The sequence below is a fragment of the Rutidosis leptorrhynchoides genome, chromosome 1, assembly GCF_046630445.1.
Source record: "Rutidosis leptorrhynchoides isolate AG116_Rl617_1_P2 chromosome 1, CSIRO_AGI_Rlap_v1, whole genome shotgun sequence".
Classification (NCBI taxonomy): domain Eukaryota; kingdom Viridiplantae; phylum Streptophyta; class Magnoliopsida; order Asterales; family Asteraceae; genus Rutidosis; species Rutidosis leptorrhynchoides.
The window spans coordinates 478293958-478304737 of record NC_092333.1 but is presented as its reverse complement, the minus strand read 5'-3'; the positions used below and the strand labels follow the sequence as shown (position 1 = coordinate 478304737).

The 10780-nt window shown below is 34.9% G+C and overlaps 1 pseudogene; it reads left to right on the top strand.

Annotated features, from left to right (window-relative positions):
- The first annotated feature begins 229 nt into the window (after positions 1 to 229).
- On the top strand, positions 230 to 3248 carry LOC139874867 (S-adenosyl-L-methionine:benzoic acid/salicylic acid carboxyl methyltransferase 3-like; annotated as a pseudogene).
- Positions 3249 to 10780: the final 7532 nt, after the last annotated feature.

Genomic DNA, 10780 nt, shown 5'->3' with positions numbered 1-10780 from the left:
AAGATTGTCAAGATAAGGGATATTAGGTTTCTGTATATATAGGCATCAAATGAATGAATGAAACACGTTCAATATTAAATTACACATACATTTATTCATCTCAACACTCCCTAACCTCACATATAGTTCATTTTTCATTAAACATAACTCATTTTTGTGGTTGTATATTTAAGCTTGTGGAAGAACCATTTCAAAGAAATTATCAGGCCATACTACAACAAAGACAAAGACAGAAAATAAAGCCATGCAACTAGAAAACATCCTACATATGAATATTGGTGATGGAGAGTCAAGCTATGCAAACAGTTCAATGCTTCAGGTTTCCCTAATTACAATACGGAGTACTATTTTTTCGTATAGCTTATTACATATTTCGATTGAAAAGATTTGCATTTAACTATGGTGATTGTCTGATTGAAATGATATGTTTTTTTGTTTTTTTTCTTCAGGAAATCGTGATACGAAAAGTTCAACCAATTCTAAAGCAGGCAATTATAAAATGCATTGCTAATCATCATAATGTCTTCGGTCATTGTTTTAAGATAGCAGATATGGGATGCTCATCTAGCAAAAATACACTATTGGTTGCATCTACCATAATCCATACAGTCAGTGACGCGTGCGAAGCATATAATCTTAAAGCACCACAAATTCAAATATCCTTGAATGACCTATTTGAAAATGACTTCAATCAATTATTTCAATTGTTACCTGAATTTTATGCAAAACATAGAAAGGAGAAGCGCGAAAAGTTTGGCCATTGTTTTGTTTCGGCTGTTCCGGGTTCGTTTTATGGTCGACTCTTCCCTGATAAAAGTTTGCACTTTGTTCACTCTTCTTACGGTCTACATTGGCTTTCTCAGGTTTGGATCATCTTACCCAATTCTACAACTATTTACAGTTTACATGATATTCATTACTAGTGTGTGTGTCCTACTTACAATTTTTTTATTGTATTAAAGGTCTACAAATGTTATTTATTTAACGAAATATATACATAGTAGTGAAATGACCTGTGAAACCACGAGTTTATTTAAATGAAACGGTTTAATGATATATTTTCGGTATTAAGTGAATTTAAAAGCTAAATTCATTTAGTTTAATGACCCGATGGATTCCGACCAAGAAACTTCTCGTTGTTTTTACACACATTGATATACTTAACTTGGTCGGAATAAATGAACTACATTTATTCTCTCACCATCATCTTCTAATTTTTATCAGAATTACTATTTTTCTTATCATAAAAGTCTAGATTATAACCTTTTATTGAGACGTGTATTTTGCATACATATATAACATAATTAATCTCGTAAAGAGAACTCATATTTGAATTTTGAATAATAATATAATAATAATTAATAACTAATGAGGGTGAATTTTTTCCCGAAAAACATGAAATAAATAAGTAGATTTAATTTGATTAGTGATTAATTAGATTAATGACATCACCTTAAGGGCTTATGTTTTTTTATTTTTTTTATTTTTTCTTAATAAAAGAATTAGCTTAATAATGACATCATCATTATAGGATTTTAATAGAAATATATATATACTTTTACAAATTTAGATTATACAATAGAAAATTTTGAAGTTCGAAAATACATACTAGTAATTCATCACAAGCTAGCCTAATGGTTAATGTTCTAATATCCTCATAAAAGGTCTGAGGTTCAAACTTGGGGTTGTTCTTCTGATTAGGTTTTCGGTTTCCTCTGTATATTTGGTCTGGTTTCTACGGTTTGAATTTTTGGGAGCAATTCAAATTGGAAACCCGAATTTGGTTCGGGTAAAACTGAAAATTCAATAAGTCATAATTGAATCGAAATCATCATTAAAAATGATTTTGAATTCTACTTTGATTTTGAAATCGGTTTGTTGACTATATATACTAATAATTTAAAATATTATCAGTTGAATTTTTTCTGAATTCGGTTCTTGGTTTAACAGAATTCAAAATAGTAAAATCGAAAATAGAAAACGGATCTAAAATTCGGTTAATTTTTTCGGATTTTCATTTGGTTCGGTTTCAAATTAAATGATTTGAAGCCGAGTCTTAAACACCCCAGGTCAAAAAACGATCACAAAATTACTCAGTTATCTCACATACATCTAAATAAAAATACTTCATTTTTTCGAATAACCTATAATCTTAACGGTTTACCCATTTAAAAAAAGATTTTTCAAAACATAGCCTTATGACTATGTTTAAGAAATGCAGACACGGTAAATTTACTTGTACAATATCAATAAGTACCCACCCTCGACAAATAAACACTCCTAAGCCAACTGAATGTACAACCTTTCATGCATAAAATTATTTCTTAAAGATAGTCTTAGGACTATCAATTCAAAGACTCGATCTAAAAACAACAGTATAACTTGTGTTCGATACAAATTGAAACTTGAAACTATAAGCCTATTATCTACGACACACATTTTTGGATAACAAACTTTAATCCGTGTAAAATGTGATAGGTACCCAAAGGTCTAGAAAACAACGGATTAAACATTTACATGGCGAAAACAAGTCCTCCAAATGTGTTACAAGCATATGCAAAACAATTTCAAATCGACTTCATGAACTTTTTGCAAATGCGTTCTGAGGAAATAGTTCGTGGTGGATGCATGGTTTTAACATTTATTAGTCGAAGTATTGCCGATCAAACTAGCAATGATAGTTGCAGTCTCATGGAGCTACTAGCGCAGTCGCTTATAGACATGGTTAAAGTGGTATATATATATATATATATATATATATATATATATATATATATATATATATATATATATATATATATATATGTAGTTTGAGATCTTTTAGTCATTTCAATTAACTAAAAAAATTATCTTTAATTATATATGCTAATAACAAATTAATACTACAAGGACTGGTTCAAGAATCATATATCCACTCGTTCAATATGCCAAATTATTTTCCATTTAAGGATGAAGTTAAGAATATGGTTCAAAATGAGGGATCGTTTTCTCTTGATAAATTAGATACGTTTCAAGTGATTTTAATGAATTAAACGAATCCCATGGCGAAAATGCATCAAAAGTGGTGAGAGCTGTTGCAGAACCATTGTTGACTTCTCATTTTGGAAAGTCAATAATTGAAGAGCTATTTAAAATGTTTGGGAAGCATGTAGCTGATCATCTTGCTAACCAAAAAACACGATACTGTAACTTAGTCATTTCATTGACTAATTATTGAGCTCTGGTTAATGAAGTATTTATTCTGATTATTTATCTGATTTATCTAAAACATTTTATGTTGCAATTCACTGGCCTCTTTTGAGTCGGTAAGATGTATGATCTGTTTTAGGTTCATGTTTCTATATTTGTTTTCAAAGTATTGCTTTTTAAGCCTAAAATTTATGCTTAAATATGTCCATTTATTTCAATATTTGACAAATAATTTTCACTTTATTACTAAATACCAAGTAGTATATCAACTGGTAAAGTCTATGAACACAATTTATTTTGGGTGATTGTCTCAATTCATTTATTTCTTTTGGTTTTTTGTTTTCGTTTTAGATAAACGTTGATTTAGAGGATGCATTATTTTGCACTAAATAAAAGCAGAAACAATGGTAGCTTTGTGTTTAATTGTTGTTAGAGTGGTTTCATCAGTGACATACTTCCTCAACTCAATATTTTAATTTAAACTTTAAAATTATATTTTCATTAAATTTAAATTTAAATTTAAACTATAATAAAAATAAAAATACATTAAATCAAAGAATAAACTAAAAAAATAAAATTACATTAAATTTTAAAATTACACTAAAATTAAAAAAAAAAAAAAAAACTATTCTTCGTCTTCGTCTTGATCTTCGACTTGATCTTCTTCATCTTCGTCATCGGAAATGTGTGAATGTCTCGCTTCATCTTGATTGTTTAGATTTGTTGTCAAATTATGTCTAACACGATAATTAGGTGGAAGACTCCACAAGTGTTCCACGGACATATCTCGTAGTAGTCAATGAATTGATGAGGATCAGAATATGTTGGAAGACAAACGCTCTTCGGAACAAGATTATTAAAACACAACGTGTTGTAATTCACAAAATACATACGTATACTCTTACGTTAATTAATGTAAACGTAATAACCAAAATCAGAAGCTTTTATTAATTCAATCGTAGATGTCCTCTTCCATATAACATATTTAGGCTATATCAAATCATAAAATGACTAGGACTCCTATTCTTATCCCTAAAGAAGCAAAATCAGACTCAACCTTGTCTATTAATATTAAAGATACCTAAACTTATCTAAATATCATCTAAATAATACTCGGTATCTAAATAACTAGCTAATAATGATGATAATAATAATAACTAGTTTAAGACCCGCGAATTAGATTCATAAACTATAATTGTAATATCGATGTAACTAAATGGAAGATGCAATATCGATGTAATAGAAATGAAGATGCGATATTATGTCTTCTAGTCTTTGAAGCGTTAAATGAATGTGATGGCTCCTTTTCATGCTAAAAGATGATGCAAACCTCTATATGAAACCCTTGTTTGCTCAATAGGGGATAATAGTGACTCGGCTTTTTTCAATGACTCCGAGCAACTCTCCATATGAGTTATTAGTATAATATAGTCCAAGAGATTAAGTGTTTGATGCTTTTAACTGAATCTCTTCAAGACTCAAACGTATTATTGATGCATTACGGATGCGATTCAAAGCATACTGCACCTTCAAAGCTCCCTCTTACATTGCAGACCATATTCACCGGGTAGCTTTAACCCGACGTCCAGTGCTTCTCGTATGGATGTCTAGTGACGCACGTTAATGAAGTACGTCCCGCCATGGCTGTCACGCGTGACGCATGGCGTAACTTCTATCTGGACACTGCTTCTTTAGCTCCGACTTGGCTCTGTCAGGTCAACCTTGCCTTCAAACCATGATTATTTCTGCGCTACGCCGCCCGTAGCGTACCGTTAATGGTGCTATTGACTTGGTCCACTCGGCTGATCGCCTGTCCGATAAGTTAGGAGAACGTGGAGTAGGTAGTGGGCATGATTAGAGGATTCCAGGAGTGGTAATCGTGGGTTAGTGGACTGATGGTGGTTATCCCTGGTAACCGTCAGTCTTGTGCGTATAAATACTAACCATAATCAAGCATTTAACAATCAATCAACACACTACACTTACCATCGCTGATCGCTCTTTTAAGCTCACCTTGAAGGCTCGCCAAAAGTTAACCACCACAACACCCCTCATATCCATCACGTCTACCGGAGGAACCCATTCCGAAGGTTAGTCACTTTACATCACTGCACTCAAGTCAATTTTGGCTTGATCATTTAGCGCCATCCGTGGGACCGTTTTGATCAACGCTTTTCATACAAGATGACAGAAGGTTCCAACCCATCGCTAACCACCAACGCTGGCAAAGAACCATATGACCCTTTGAAACCTAATGACGACAGCGCCTACTAAACCCCAAACGAACAAATCAAACGCACAGATTGCATTTTGACGGTAATGAGGATGAATCCGAACAACGCGACACGGAGGAGACTGATACTCCAGAAGGATTTGTTAATCAGCTTAAGCCCATTAACGGTAAGGATGCCATACGCTTTACGGCCAAGGGAGGATTTGTCCTGCCCTCACTCATGACCAAAGGCGGAGAGAAGCCAACTGGCATGTCGAAAGCTCCACCCCGTAGCTCTACACGCTCGGTAATCGAAACCGGTAAGAGCTCTTGCAAAACCCGGGAGGAGGCACAGAAGGATTTAATTGAGAACTTGATTCTAGCGGCACCGGAATTTATGAGTGCTCAGGTCGAACAGCCCGGCGTGGCGGAGAACATGCTGAATAACTGGTACGCCATGATGGGAGACAATGTCAAGCGGTCATTTGAGGTTTCTACAACATCTGAAAAGTTTACTCGAGAAATAGCTACTCATCCGTTGCCCGCAGTCCTCACTACCCCCTCACGCTAGGGATGTATGATGACAGCACGGATCCGGAGGATTTTTTGCAACAATTTGAACACGCCGTCAAGACACAGCATTGGGATAATCCCACGGTGTGCCACATTTTCCCGGGATAGCTCCAGTCCGTCGCGAGGGAGTGGTTCGCCAAATTACCAGCCTTAAGCATCACTAGCTTTACGGACCTTAGGACCAAGTTCGTGCAACGCTTTCAGAATTTTAAGCGAACAGAGTTGACCCACTTGGATGCGCACAACATCAGGATGAGGCCGCACGAGTCTTTGATGAATTTCACCTCCCGCTTCACGGCGGAATGTCAGAAAATTCCAGATTTGCCGGAGTCGCAGCAAATTTCTGCATATTTTACGGCAATCTGTCAGGTTAGGCATTTGTCCCTGGTAAAAACGATGCAGCGTAAGTTACCGAAAACGTACGTCGAGGCGGTAAAAATGGTAAGGGGTTATGTGCGATCCGAGGAGTTTGCTGATTGCAATTGGGGATCATGGATTGACGGACCGAAGCGATAAAGATGACAAGGGTAATAAAAAGGGAAATGCAGGTAAGTTCAAAGGAAGCAGCAGTGGCGGAGGCAAAGGTTACAAACGCTCCAGCCATAAGTCTGAAAGTCGTAACGGCTACCGCCCGTATGAACGGTACGTTTCCAAAAGGTTGTCACCCGAAGAGGAAAGTTTGGTGAGGTCGTTGTCAAGAACGCCAAAGGAAATCCTGGCAACGAAGGAGATAAGCAAGCATTTCCCACCACCGAAACCGATGCAGCCGCACTTCGTTGTTGACGAAAGTAAATGGTGCATTTTTCATGAGGATAAAGGTCACGACGCTGACGAATGCAGGGAACTAAAGAAGGTGATAGTTGAACGGTTGAATCTGGGGGAATTTGACCATCTGAAACCGTCACGTGTCAAAGCATCCGAGATGAAAAAGTTCGCCTGGAAACGAGGAAAAGAAAAGGCTCCAGAGAAGCATATCCACATGATACAAATGTGGCACTCTGGCCACATTCGAAAGACGGAAGTATTGGAGGAATGGGAATGCGCCCTATCACGTTCCCCGCCTTCTGGAGGGTCTGTCCTACTGACTTGCCCGTTACGATAACCGCAACGGTTGGACGCTGCAAGGTTTCCAAAATTTATGTAGACACAGGCAGCGCAGTTGATGTCTTGTACGAGCATTGTTTCTTGCAATTTCTGCTAGATGTACAGGACAGGATGAAGCCGCAACTTCATCCCGTGGCAGGATTCACTGGTGAAACTATTTGGCCCCTTGGTCAGGTAGATATTGACGTTACGCTGGAGGAAAATGAAAAGCAACGAACGGAAGCTCTGAATTTTGTGGCCGTTAGAAGTCAATCAAAGTATAACATTATCATGGGACGAGAAGCGCTATGCGAATTTGGCGCGATAGTCTCCACCGTGCACGGAATGATGAAGTTCCCAACCCCGTTAGGCATAAGGACTGTTTTCTCTGATCGAGTTCCAATAGTAAATCAAGTTGAACAGCCGCAGCGGCCGGCAGGGCTGATTGAACAAGGGGGAAACGTTATCATCAACCATTCTTTTCCTGAAAAAGCGGTACAGATTGGGCACACACTATCCAATGAAACAAAAAGCGCGCTATGTGCACTTTTGGCAAACAACGCGGATGTATTTGCGTGGCAGGAATCGGACATGATGGCAGTGCCGCGTACTGTCGCAGAGCATCGTTTGAATGCCAACCCAAGTTTGACTCCGGTACACCAAAAGAAACGAGGTATGGCGCCGGAACGCAGCGCTTTCCTAAAGAACGAGGTGGAAAAGTTAGTGCCAGCTGACATAGTGTGGGAAGTTAAGTACCAGACGTGGGTTGCTAATCCGGTGTTGGTCAAAAAGGCGAACGGATCATGGCGGATGTGTGTAGACTTCAAAGACATCAATAAAGCTTATTCCAAGGACAATTATCCATTACCGGAAATCGACTGGAAGGTGGAATCATTGGCTGGCTTCCGTTTCAAATGCTTCCTTGACGCGTACAAGGGTTATCACCAAATCCAAATGGCGGAACGTGACGAAGACAAAAACGCGTTCAACACAGATCAGGGTATTTTTTGTTACAAAAAGATGCCTTTTGGCTTAAAAAATGCAGGCGCCACGTACCAGCGGGTTATCGACGCCGCGTTCAAGGAACAGATCGGTCGAAATTTGGAAGCATACGTCGATGATATCGTGATCAAAAGTCACACCGAAGTGGATCTCTTGAAAGACATTCAGGAAACGTTCGACTCGTTGCGTAGAATCAACATGAAGCTGAATCCGGAAAAGTGTAGTTTTGGATTCGAGGAAGGGAAGTTCTTGGGACACGTTTTCACGATGTGTGGCATCAAGGCTAATCCTAAGAAAATTCAAGCTATTGATGAAATGGCAGCGTCACGAACGAAAAAGGAGGTACAAAGCCTAAACGGCAGAAAGGTCATTACCCTTCTTCAAAGTATTGAAGGAAAGCGTGGGGCGGAATTTTGATTGGACTGCCGAAGCGGATCACGCCTTTCAGGAGATGAAGGTGTGACAACCCAGAAATTTCCGACCAAATTTAAACTTTAATCTTTATATATCCCCGACACGATAAGCAAAGTTTGTAAGTTGAATCTCAAGAATTTTAAACTGTGTTCATACATTCATTTAACCTCGACCAAATTCCAATGATTCACGAACCATTAAATGAACGTATTTGTTTCAATATGATTATTAACGAAATTAAAATATAAGATCAAATGATTGAATTATCAGAAACATTGAATTATGATTACGAGTCTCTGTTGAGAGGTCCACTATGATTTGAGAAATCTATATTTTTTAACGGTATTCGGAAAATGGTAAAGTGATTTGCATATAATAACAATGTGTCAAATATTGAGAGTTAGACAAAAGCTAGTGGAAGACTAAATAAATCAACTTATTTGATTTCAAATGTACGCAACACTTTTCGATATAATAGAACTAGATTATTAATATCTATGTTTAAATAACTTGCAACGCTTAATTAAACCCTGTTCATTAAAAAAAAGTATTGTTTTCAAATTAGTTAAGTACGCAATAGTAACTCTCGCTTAGTGATGCGATTGATATTCAAAACATTTATACATAAATGAATAGTATCTATTTAAGATATAAAATAAAAAATGTTACGTGTTATAATTTTTTTTGTAAACGAAATAAAAATGAACTTTGAAATATAAATAGTTTTGAAAAACTAAATGTTATATTATTAAGTAAATATTTTAAGTACAAATTTATATTTCTAAATAAAAATATATGTATATATATATCTATATATTTTAACTTAGTCATAAAACGTCCTGATTTAAACTAATATATTTTGACAAACAACGAGCCACTGATTTATAGAAGCAAATGACCACAACACTCAAGTTTATAAGTTACATTTTTTTATAAGGTAAATTATTAATGAGTAAATCAAATTATTAATAAGGGTACATGTCACGTAACGTAAAAGGCTAGTTTTCTAAACGTACGAAAGTGCGCTCGACAACGTACGAGTCATTTGAACAAAAATTACATTTTTACCATGCACGTGAATATAATATAATATATAATTAATTATATAAATTGAATATATTATAAATAAAAAAATAATTTAATGTTAGCAGCCCATGTTTATTGCAAGTGAATTGTGTAATGGGAGCTTCACCAACCGGGAATCCCTTTAAATATCGAACATGTTTCAACTTCTTTTCACAAATTAAATCTCTCGAGCTCTTTATTTCACACATATACTCCGTATAGATTTTATTTATTTTATGATTTATATTAATTATTATTAATAATTAGTAGTATTAGTATTTAGTATTATTAATATATACATAAAATACTACGACGGAGTCATGAGCGGGTTATTTCAAGACGGGTTTTATGAGAGGGATAGAGTTAAGGAAATTATGGGTTATAGCTATGGAGGTGACGGGTATGGTTCATGGGTATGCTCGTGAGGTCAATCTAGTGTTTATCATCTCTGTTGCGTTTACGTACCTTTCCTGCAATATTGAATGTCAATATTGATATGTAAGCACTCATAATTTAACTTTTACATATTAATAGTGTATCCCTGACTAGTGCTCGAGTATATAAGATTATACATGCTTGTATTTTTGATACTGTAGTTAGATAGGTTATGTTGAATCCTGAATTAGTTACATATGCGGTTGAGATAAGGTATAAGATATGCATGTCGTTAGAAAGCTAGCGAAAAATTAAGAACTTTTCATTTAGATATCGAATGGTTTCGATGAACGGATTAGATGTTATAGTCAATTGAATTTTTGTATTATTATTAAAAATGATTATTATTATCGTCGTTATTATCGTCGTTCTAGTTTTCATCTAATTATTATTATTATTATTATTATTATTATTATTATTATTATTATTATCATTATCATTATCAATAAAAAGTATTTTCATTAAAAATTGTTATTTTTATTACTATCGTTATTATCGTTAAAGTTATACTTAGTATTATTATTATTATTATTATTATCATCATTAAAATAGTTATTAGTATTATCATTAATGTTATTATAATAATTATTATTATTAGTATTATTATCCTTAAAAATTGATATTAGTATCATCTAACTATTATGACTAACATTATTATCATTATTATGAATGCGATATAAAAGACGACTAAAAGACATTATACAAATCAATTAAGAAATAATGAGTATGAGTATCATGATGAAATTAAAATATTGAATTAGATAAAATTATCGTTCTTATTATTTTTTATCATTGTATTATTATTAA